Source organism: Myotis brandtii, unplaced genomic scaffold, assembly GCF_000412655.1.
Source record: "Myotis brandtii unplaced genomic scaffold, ASM41265v1 scaffold737, whole genome shotgun sequence".
Lineage (NCBI taxonomy): Eukaryota > Metazoa > Chordata > Mammalia > Chiroptera > Vespertilionidae > Myotis > Myotis brandtii.
In genome coordinates this window covers 301,784-311,991 of record NW_005370928.1, presented here as the reverse complement: position 1 = coordinate 311,991, position 10,208 = coordinate 301,784, and positions in this window count along the sequence as shown.

Here is a 10,208-nt window from a genome sequence, read left to right as displayed (position 1 = left end):
CCATAGCTTTGAAATATTTTTGTTACGTTATATTTGCTAATGTTGTATGAGAATTCACATCAATACTAATAAATTATATTTTCTGTAGTAGCTTATTTGATTTTCATTATCTTAGATTTTCACTTTTTCTATAATCTGGAAACTTTGAGATACAAAAATTAGACATTTTTAAAGATTTATAATCACTTAGCCCAAGATTTTTTCTAATGCTAATTCTATAACTATTAATTTGTACATTTATGGTATTAATTTCCAAATCTATCTTTTATTCAGTTAACTCAAGCCATAAGAGCCTTTTTGTTATTTTTTATTACATATGTCAAATTGTTCTATTTCATACTGTCTGCAATTGTTCTTACTTCTACCTGTAAATTTTACGTCAACCTGTATTTGAGTAGCTCACCTTATTCAGATCTCTGCTTTAATATCATTTTAGAGAGGCTTTCTTTAACCACTAGCCTACCTAGAGTTAGCAACTTCTTTATTTTATTTTAAATACCTTTTCTTTCCATGCATGGATACTATAATTTTTGTTAGATTTTTAAAATTAATTTTGGAAGTAATTCATTGTATGAATATTAAATTACATTGGCATTACGGATAATCTAATATATGGTATTAAAGGTTGTATATTCTTTCTCAATCATATGTGCATGTTGTTATGGCCTTTTTCTTTTTATTAATCTTATACGTTACTTCTCTTTTAGTTAATTAAACTTCAAAGAAGATTGTAAGTTTTTTATTCTTTTGAAATTACATAAATATTTCATTTTGTTATTTTTTGTCTTTTCTTATTTATTTTTCGCTTTTTCTATTTATTTTAATGACACGTTTTGAAGTGCCTAAACTGACTTTTTAGTTTCTTTAAATTGATCTCTTTTATGAGCATTTAATATATGTAGCTTTCTATAACAACTACTTGAATTACATTTCTTATTACGTGGAATGATGTCATTATTTTATTTTCAGAATATTTAAAACAGCATTGAATCTCCTATTTAACATAAAAATTATTTAGAGAAGTGTATCATTTTTGTATTTACATATATGTTTCATTTGTACTTATGTCAGAAAATATGACTGGTACATTATCTATATAGTATTTATTTAAGTTATGAAAGTATAATTTTCAAAAACTGTAAAAAAATCAAATAAATATAAAACCTTTTCAGAGGTTTTAATTAACTCATTAAATAGTAAGAAAATAAAGAATATATTAAACTGATTTAAAGGGTGTTTAAAAGCTAAATATTTATAGGCAATTTAATAAAATAATGTTAAGAAAAGCAAACTGGCTTAGATACAAAATTGGTGATTGACTAATGGACCCAAAGACCACAATCATGTGGCTATTTGCCTCTCTAACGGAGAAACCTACAAATTAAATTGTGCCCTTGCATAATTTATATAAGTTTTTTTGTAAAAGCATTAAGGTCAAAAAGTAATTTATTTCATTAATTTCTAAGCTTTGCATAATTAACCTTCTTCTGGAGTTGGGGAGCTAATAAACAGTTCTCATAGTCTCACTAAGAGACTAGGATGTAATCATTAGATTATAGAATGAGTCTCCTCCCTCACGCTTTATCAGCACATCAGAAGGGATCAGGTACATGAGTGGATTAGAGCTGAAAGTGCTGCATAACTTAGACTCTTTCTAAAGGGGAGAGCTTTAGAAAGAGTCTAAGTTATCTTTAGAAGTACCAAGGTAATGGGAAAGAAGAAAAAGGACAAGGACACAGAATAATTTCTAGCCTCCGGCATCTATAGTTACATAAAATATTTAGCACAGCCCATTTCCTAACCAGATTAATAAAATACCTCACATTAAGTCCCTGTACCTAACACCTATGCACCTTTTAACAAAAAAATGACAAGGTAAGAAAAAACAAAGTCTGAAAAGACAACTAAGCATCAGAATAAGACTCAGCTATGATACAGATGTTGGACATATCAGACAAGGAATTTAAAATAATTATGAATAATATGTTAATGGCTATGATGGTAATGTAGACAACACACAGGAACAGATGACAGTGAAAGTTGAAATATGGAGACTCTAAGAATGATTCAAAAGGAAACACTAAGAATCAGAAACAATGTAACAGAAATGAAGAATGTCTTTGTTGGACACAGCTGTAGTCTGGACACAGTCAAGGGTTGAATCAGTTAGCCCGAAGTTAGATCAATAGACTCCTCCAAACGGAAATTCAAAATAAAATGGACTGAGTATACAAAAACCGTGGTATACTTAATTTGAATACTTTAAGGAGAAGAGACAATGGCCCAGAAGAAGTTTGTGAAGCAATAATGCTAGACAATGTCAAAAAAAATTAATGAAAACATAGATCCAGGAACACAGAAACCAAGCAGGATAAATACCATGAAGGTATATCTAGGCCCATCATTGTCAAACCTCTTCAGAGAAACCAAAGACAATAAAAAATCTTGGAAAGTAAGAGGCAAGAGGAACTTAATGACAGAGGAATAAGGATAAAAATGACAGTGACCTGTTTGTCAGAAAGAATGCATAAAGAAGGTGGATTAAAACATTTAAAGTGCTGAAAGAGAAACCACACCAATTTAAAATTCTATATACATAAAAATATAATTAAAAAGCAAAGAGATAAAGATTTTTCCAGACAACTGAAAGTGACTTTTCTGGTCATCAAAGGCTTGACCTGTAAGAAATGTTAAAAGTCTCTTCAGGCAAAAAAAAAAAAAAAAAAAAAAAAAAAAAAAGACAGGAAATGTGGATCTACATTAGAAAATAATAATAATAAGGAATAAAAATAAAGTAAAATAAATTATTATGTAGGTTTAAAAGTTCTAAATAATTCTAAAATGTATTTGTTTAAAATAGTAATAATGAATTTGGTGATTATAGCAAATGGATAGTTGAAATGAATGACAATAATGTCACAAGAGATGAGAATAAGGAATTGGGAGTACACATATAGAAGTACAGTGTTCTTTAGTAGTATAAACAAATTACTTGGAAACACATATTATAAAATTTTCCAATATGAACTATCAGAATAGCCAAAAAAAATTAAACTTAACAATCCACTGTCTGATAACAATGTGGAACAACAGAATCATGGACTTATTCCTGTTGGGAATCCAACATGATATAGCCACTTTGAAAACCATTTTGGTGGTGTATTACAAAGCTAAAATATAGTCTCACTCTGCCATCCATTCATTGTGCTTCTAGGTTTTACCAAACTGATTTGAAAATTTATGCTGCCTCCCCTCCCAAAAAAAAACAACAACAACCTACACATGAATGTTTACAGCAAATGTATTCACAATTGTCCCAAACTGGAAGAATCAAGGGGTCTTTCAATAGGAGAATGGATAAACAAAATGTTGTATGCTCACATGTAGGGACCGGCTATAGAGTTAAGCCTCGGATTGACCTGTGGCAGAGCCACAAACAAGTCCCAGCTTAGAGGGCACAGCCCTCTTAGCATAATTAAGCTTGACCTTATGGCCGCCCCCTGGACCCTTCCTGGATAGCTAATGGGCTGTGGGAGGTGCAGCAAGAGCTGCCAAAACAAGTGAAACTCACAAGAACATTGTAACTATGGATACCAATACCTTGTTTTTCTCTGACTATAAAATTAAGCCTCAGCTTGCCATCTGGATCCTTCTCTGTGGCCTTAGCCAGGCACGGGAGATCCAACAAGCCCCAGCTATATGCTCTTTGTCTGTCTTTTCTTTAATCTTTTGCCACTCCCCATCACCCAACCCTTGGCTGTGCTGGCCTGGCACACACACAGTGGAATACTATTAAGTAATGAAAGAAAATGAGATATCAAGCCACACAAAAATATGGATAACATGAAGATTTTTTAGTTTAGTGAGACTACTCTGTATGATACTGCAGTTAGATACACAATACTCAACACTTGTCAAAACTCATAGAAAGAGTCTAACTGAAATATATACATTTCAAAAACTTTTAGTTAAAATGAAGACCCTGACAAAGGAATCTAACTGGTTTACAAATGTGTAAAATAACTGAATGGGTTGGTAAATAAAATAGAGCTTATAAGATTAAAGGCAAATGTAACTGCATATAAATACTTTAGTTGTTAAATTTGTTTCCAATGAAGTAGAGGTTAACAACTTAAAAACCACTATATATTTATACTAAAATTAAAGAATTAAATAAATCAATGGGAAATAGAGGGAGCTAGATTTCGCTCTGTTAGAGTAAGGGTTAACAGATAAGCAAGGGAAGGAAACTAGAATGATCTATTTATATTAGAGTTGAAATATCCATTTGAAATTATGTTTAAATTAATATAGATACAGAAGGAGATTATTTAAATACTAGAGGCCTGGCACACTAAATAGCTGGCCCTGCCCCCCACCACCACCCACCCCCGGTTCCCCATTTGCCATTGGGTAATCAGTACAAGACAGCTGGGGGAAGGGACTGAGAGGTCTGCTGTTCCTGCTCACTCACTGGCCCCGCCCCCTCCATGGGTGGCCATCAGACGATCGGATCCTGCCACCAGGGAAAGGGACCAAGAGGTGGTCAGTGCACCTCATAGTAAATGGTCCAGTGGTCATTCTGGTCATTCTGCCATTAGGGTCAATTTGCATATTACCCTTTCATTATATAGGATAGATGGTATAAATGTGTATATAAATGGTTAGCAAACACACATATATTTCCTCATTTTCTTAGCTGAGAGAATGTAGAAACAATGGCACCCCTATAGTAATGAGCACACTTAGTATCCAGGTCTTGGTTTAAAATACCATCTACACTAATAAAAGACAAAGATGCCAATTGACCGTACCTTTGCTATGCCCTAAGCCACGTCCACCAGCCAATCAGAGTGACTATATGCAAATTAACCCAGCCAAGATGGCGACCTGCAGCCACAGAGCTGGAGCAAGCAGGAGGCTTGGTTGCCCGGGCGATGGAGGAAGCCAAGCTTCCCACCATCCCTGAGCCAGCTGAGGCCTCCGCTCATGGCAACAAAGTTTCAATTATAGAAGCTAAATAAATCCCAGATACCTGCTTCCAGCCAGCCTCCACTGGGAGCTTGGGTGGCTGGGGTTGTGGACAGCCTGAAAACAGCCATCAGCCCCTCACCCAGACTGGCCAGGCACCCCAGAAGGAACCTCCCACACTGAAGGGGGTGTGGCCAGCCTGCAAACAGTAATCAGCCCCTCACCCAGGCTGGCCAGGCACAACTATATAATAAAAAGGTAATATGCAAATTGACCCTAACAGCAGAATGACTGGGAATGACTGGTCACTATGACACACACTGACCACCAGGGGGCAGACACTCAATGCAGGAGCTGCCCCCTGGTGGTCAGTGCGCTCCCACAGGGGGAGCTCTGCTCAGCCACGAGCCAGGCTGACAGCTGCCAGTACAGCGGTGGTGGTGAGAGACTCTCCGGCCTCCTTAGCAGCGCTAAGGATGTCCCGCTGCAGCTTAGTCCTGCTCTCCGCTGGCAAGTGGACATCCCCCGAGGGATCCCAGGCTGCCAGAGGGATGTCTGACTGCCAGCTTAGGCCAGATCCCCCGGGGAGTGGGCCTAAGCCAGCAGGTGGTCACCCCTGAGGGGTCCCAGACTGCGAGAGGGCACAGGCCAGACTGGGGGACCCCCCCCCCCCCCCCCGAATGCACAAATTTTTGTGCACTGGGCCACTAGTATTCCCATAAAAAGCATAAATTCTCTTTAGAAAATTGGCTGATTCTAGGACTCAGGCTTGGAATATCTATACTAATAAAAGGGTAATATGCTAATTAGACCGGACATCTTCTGTACATTCTTCCTGACAAATCCACAGTGGTAGGGGCCAAGGCAAAGGTGGTTAGGGGCGATCAGGCCATCAGGGGAGAACAGTTAGGGATGATCAGGCAGGAAGAGTAGGGAAGTTAGGGGCAATCAGACCATCAGGGGAGCAGTTAGGGGGCGATCAGGTTGGCAGGCAGAGGCAGTTAGGGGAGATCAGGCAGGCAGGCAGGTGAGCGGTTAGGTGCCAGAGGTCTCGGATTGCTAGAGGAATGTCTGACTGCTGGTTTAGGTCGACAGGGATCAGGCCTAAACCAGCAGTTGGACATCCGCTTAGGGGTCCCAGATTGGAGAGGGTGCAAGTCAGGCTGATGGACACCCCCCTGTGCATGAATTTTGATAATCCTGGAGTATCTTGTGGTGTCAGAATGTGAAGAAATACTAAAAAACAAAGCCACAAATGAATCACAATGATGACTACTTCAAAGCAAAACAGGAGCTGACTCACCGCCCCCCGAGTGCACAAATTTTTGTGCACCGGGCCTCTAGTCTATACTAATAAAAGGGTAATATGCTAATTAGACTGGACATCTTCTGTACATCCTTCCAGAAAAACCCACGGTGGCAGGGGCCAAGGCAGAGGTAGTTAGGGGCAATCTGGCCATCAGGGGAGAACAGTTAGGGATGATCAGGCTGGCAGGCAGAGGCAGTTAGGGGCGATCAGGCAGGCAGGCAGGTGAGCAGTTAGGAGCCAGCTTTCTTGGATTGCTAGAGGGATGTCTGACTGCCGGTTTAGTCCCACAGGGATCGGGCCTAAACCAGCAGTTGGACATCCCCTGAGGGGTCCCAGATTGGAGAGGGTGCAGGCTGGGCTGAGGGACAACCTCCTGTGCACGAATTTTGATAATCCTGGAGTATCTTGTGGTGTCAGAACATGAAGAAATACTAAAAAACAAAGCCACAAATGAATCACAATGATGACTACTTCAAAGCAAAACAGGAGCTGATTCAGAAAGTTCCCAAGGCCGGCCCTAACCGGTTTGGCTCAGTGGATACAGAAAGTTCCCAAGGCCAAGGATGAAAATATTTGAGTAACAAAATAAAGTTGTATTGTATTATAACCTAAAGTATAAAATAAATATTCATGATTTTATAATACTACAAATATATGACTGAATTAATAAATAAATGCTGTAGACTAGACAAGTCTTCTGTGCAGAAAATTTCCAAGTAATATATGTATATACTACCCTTTCCCCTCACAAAGAGCTGCAACATAATTCCCCACCCCTTAAATTTGGGCTATCCATAATGACTTAACTCTAAAGTGTACAGAATGGAAGGAGGGAGGAAAGAGTATCTTTAGAGTGAAGAAACCCAACAAATGCTCTATAAGCCTGTGATCAAGATTAATATAAACAGTGATGTCATACCCTTGATATGATATGATAAAAGTGTCACTTTACTTTCAGGGTCTTCCTCCCTAAAACTTCTAACCTCAGTCTAATCATGAAAAAAAAAAAAATCAGACAATTCTAAATTGAGGGTTATTCTACAAAAACAATGAACCAGTACTCCTTAAATTTGTTAAGGTTATCAAAAACACATGATGATTAAATGTAATATGCTAACTTGAAATGTATCCTAGAAAAGAGAAAGACTTTAGGGAAATTTAAAGAATTCTGAATAAAGTATAATGTTAATTTAATAATAATGTATTAATTTCAGTTCACTCTATTTAATAAAAGTGCAATACTAATGTAAGATATTGAAAATAGGAACCAAACTTGGTATGGGGTATATGATAATGCTATAATGAAAGTATGGTCAATTTGCATGTTTGTCTTTTATTAGTATAGGATTCCAAAATTTAAAAGTTTATTAAATTAAAAAATGTTATGAGAAACTTTGACTTAATCCTAGAAAACAATTATTCCTTAAATTGATCTGGTTTGCTTAAAAAATTTATTTATATCCAAATTTAGGTACAATAACTCACACAAACATAGGAATATTTTTTTGCTTTATGGCCTGTTCTAATTTTGTTTTTATTTCAAATTGAGAATCAAAATGATCCTTTTTCTTTTGTGAAACAATTATTACTGTTATTGTTCTTCTTGATCAAATATGTGCCAAGTGTTAGTTTTTCTACTACTTATATCTATCTTCTTTTAATTTAATTCATGGAGTTGGAGATTAAGGATGAGATGTGTTGGGATATTATTAAATATTTAATAGGACCTGTATTAGCTACCCAAATTATCACATAATTTACTCCTTTCCTGAAATACTGCTTTTGAAGATGAGCCCACTCAGGTATTCAGCCCTTAGAAAAATGATGAAATGATGAGCTGTGGAGAGCATGGAAGACACACTAGTTCCTGGTCCTGAATAGAGATATAACACTAAACATAGGTAATGACTTCATTTAGTTTAACATGTTTTAAACCATAATAGTTATGGAAAATAATTTTATAAATTACTACATACATTTTTAGTAAAAATAAAATTGAGATATTGGGAGGAGGAAGTATTATAAAAATTTCCATTTACGAGGTATTTTAGAACAATTTGTAATACATCTAAGGAAACATGTGCAAGCAAACTCAAAGGAGAAATAATAGAAGCAATCATTTAAACAAAGATCTGTTTCATGGTTTTATTTATTTTTTCATACATTTAATATGAATTTTTTCTTTTATATCTTTTACCTGTAATTATTTTATCTGAAACTTCCTCCATCCTTTAATAGATGCAGTTTGGGAAGATAAAAGTAAATGGATGTTGTCACTGTTCCAGATGAGAGTGTCTGTACCTCTGGGCCAGTCCTTACACCAGTGGACACTGGGCTGTCACCTCACAGGTTTTATAGTGAACAAGTAGCACTATAGTCAGAATTTGTATCCTTGTTCATAGTTTTGTGTGATGCATGATAGGAAATCCCCACTAATCAAACTAATCTGCATCATTGTTTCCTTCTAAAAGAAGTATTATCACTGTGGGAGCCATGTCCCGTGTGGCTTAGGGTTCAGGATCTGGAGAAGGGCCTCACACAAATGACAGAGTCCAACGCACGGGGAAGGATTTCACTGGTGCTCAGGCCTTGCCAACCTTTTATTCAATTTTGGATACACATATAGCCCTTAGTCAGGCAGGCAATTCTGGTAACAGACAGACTATCTTAAAGGTCAGTAAATATTAGTAAAGATTTACTCTGAGACTATTTGGTCAGGAAATTGCTTGAGCTACCATTGTCTCAACTAAACAATTGGTGCATAGCTCTGGCCCTTACCTGGGCTCAAGGTTCACCAGTGTTCCAGGCTCCTTGTTTACACTTCTCTGATAGTGAAAACAATGGGTGGCTTCCAACAATCCCTTCATTTCTGACTTGTTATCAATGATTTTTTTTCCCCTTAAATGTTCTGCCCACAAGATGTCATTCAGTTTTTTGTTTGTTTGTTTTGTTTGTTTGTTTGTGTTTTTCTCATGCGTTTGAAACTCAAAGGTTTGTAATACCCTCAATATGCTCCTCTAGACCTGGTAAACAGATTAAGTCCTGTGGAAAGTTTCTTTGCTCACATCATGACTAGGAATAATTGCTCTATGCAAAATATGTGAGTAAAATAAATAAGTACACACAGACATTTGAAATTGGACTTGAAACAATAATCACTGACTATTAATTTCAACATTATATTTCATGTATATCATTTGTATTTATAACTCTTTTATACTTCATATGCTATACTTTATATTCTATAGTTCATATAATTATGGCTATTATGTCTTCATTGTCTATCTTTTTAAAAATTCTCATTCGAGGACATACCTCACTGATTTTAGAGAGAGAGGAATGGAGAGGGAGAGAGAGAAACATCAACGTGCGAGTGAAACATCTATCAGTTGCCTCCTATACGCACTCCAACTGGGGATCAAACCCACAGCCTGGGTTTGTGCCCTGACAGTGAATCAAACCTGTGACCTTTCTGTGTATGGGACAATGATACTCTAACCAACGATGCTCCAAACGGCTACTTTTTTCACCTTTATTGAGGTATAATTGACAAATAAAATTGTATAAATTTATGGTGATTGGTATATGCATTTATTATGAAGTGATTATTACAACACATCCATTACCTCACATAGTTACCCATTGGTTTTTTGTTTTTTTTTTGGTGTCTTTTTTTGCTATTGGTGTTTCTTTTTATAATATTTAAGATCAACACTCTTAGCAAATTCTAAGTATGCAATATAGTATTAACAATATAGTATTGTTAACTAATCACCATGCTATTTATAGTTATAACTTAAAGTTAGTTTATTTATTCATTTATTCTGTACTTCTGGTACATGTCAACTGAGAATCTGACACAATCCCTTCCCCAAGGAACTCATAAGCTGGTAGGAGATACAGATTTGCTACAAGCTATAATAATGGC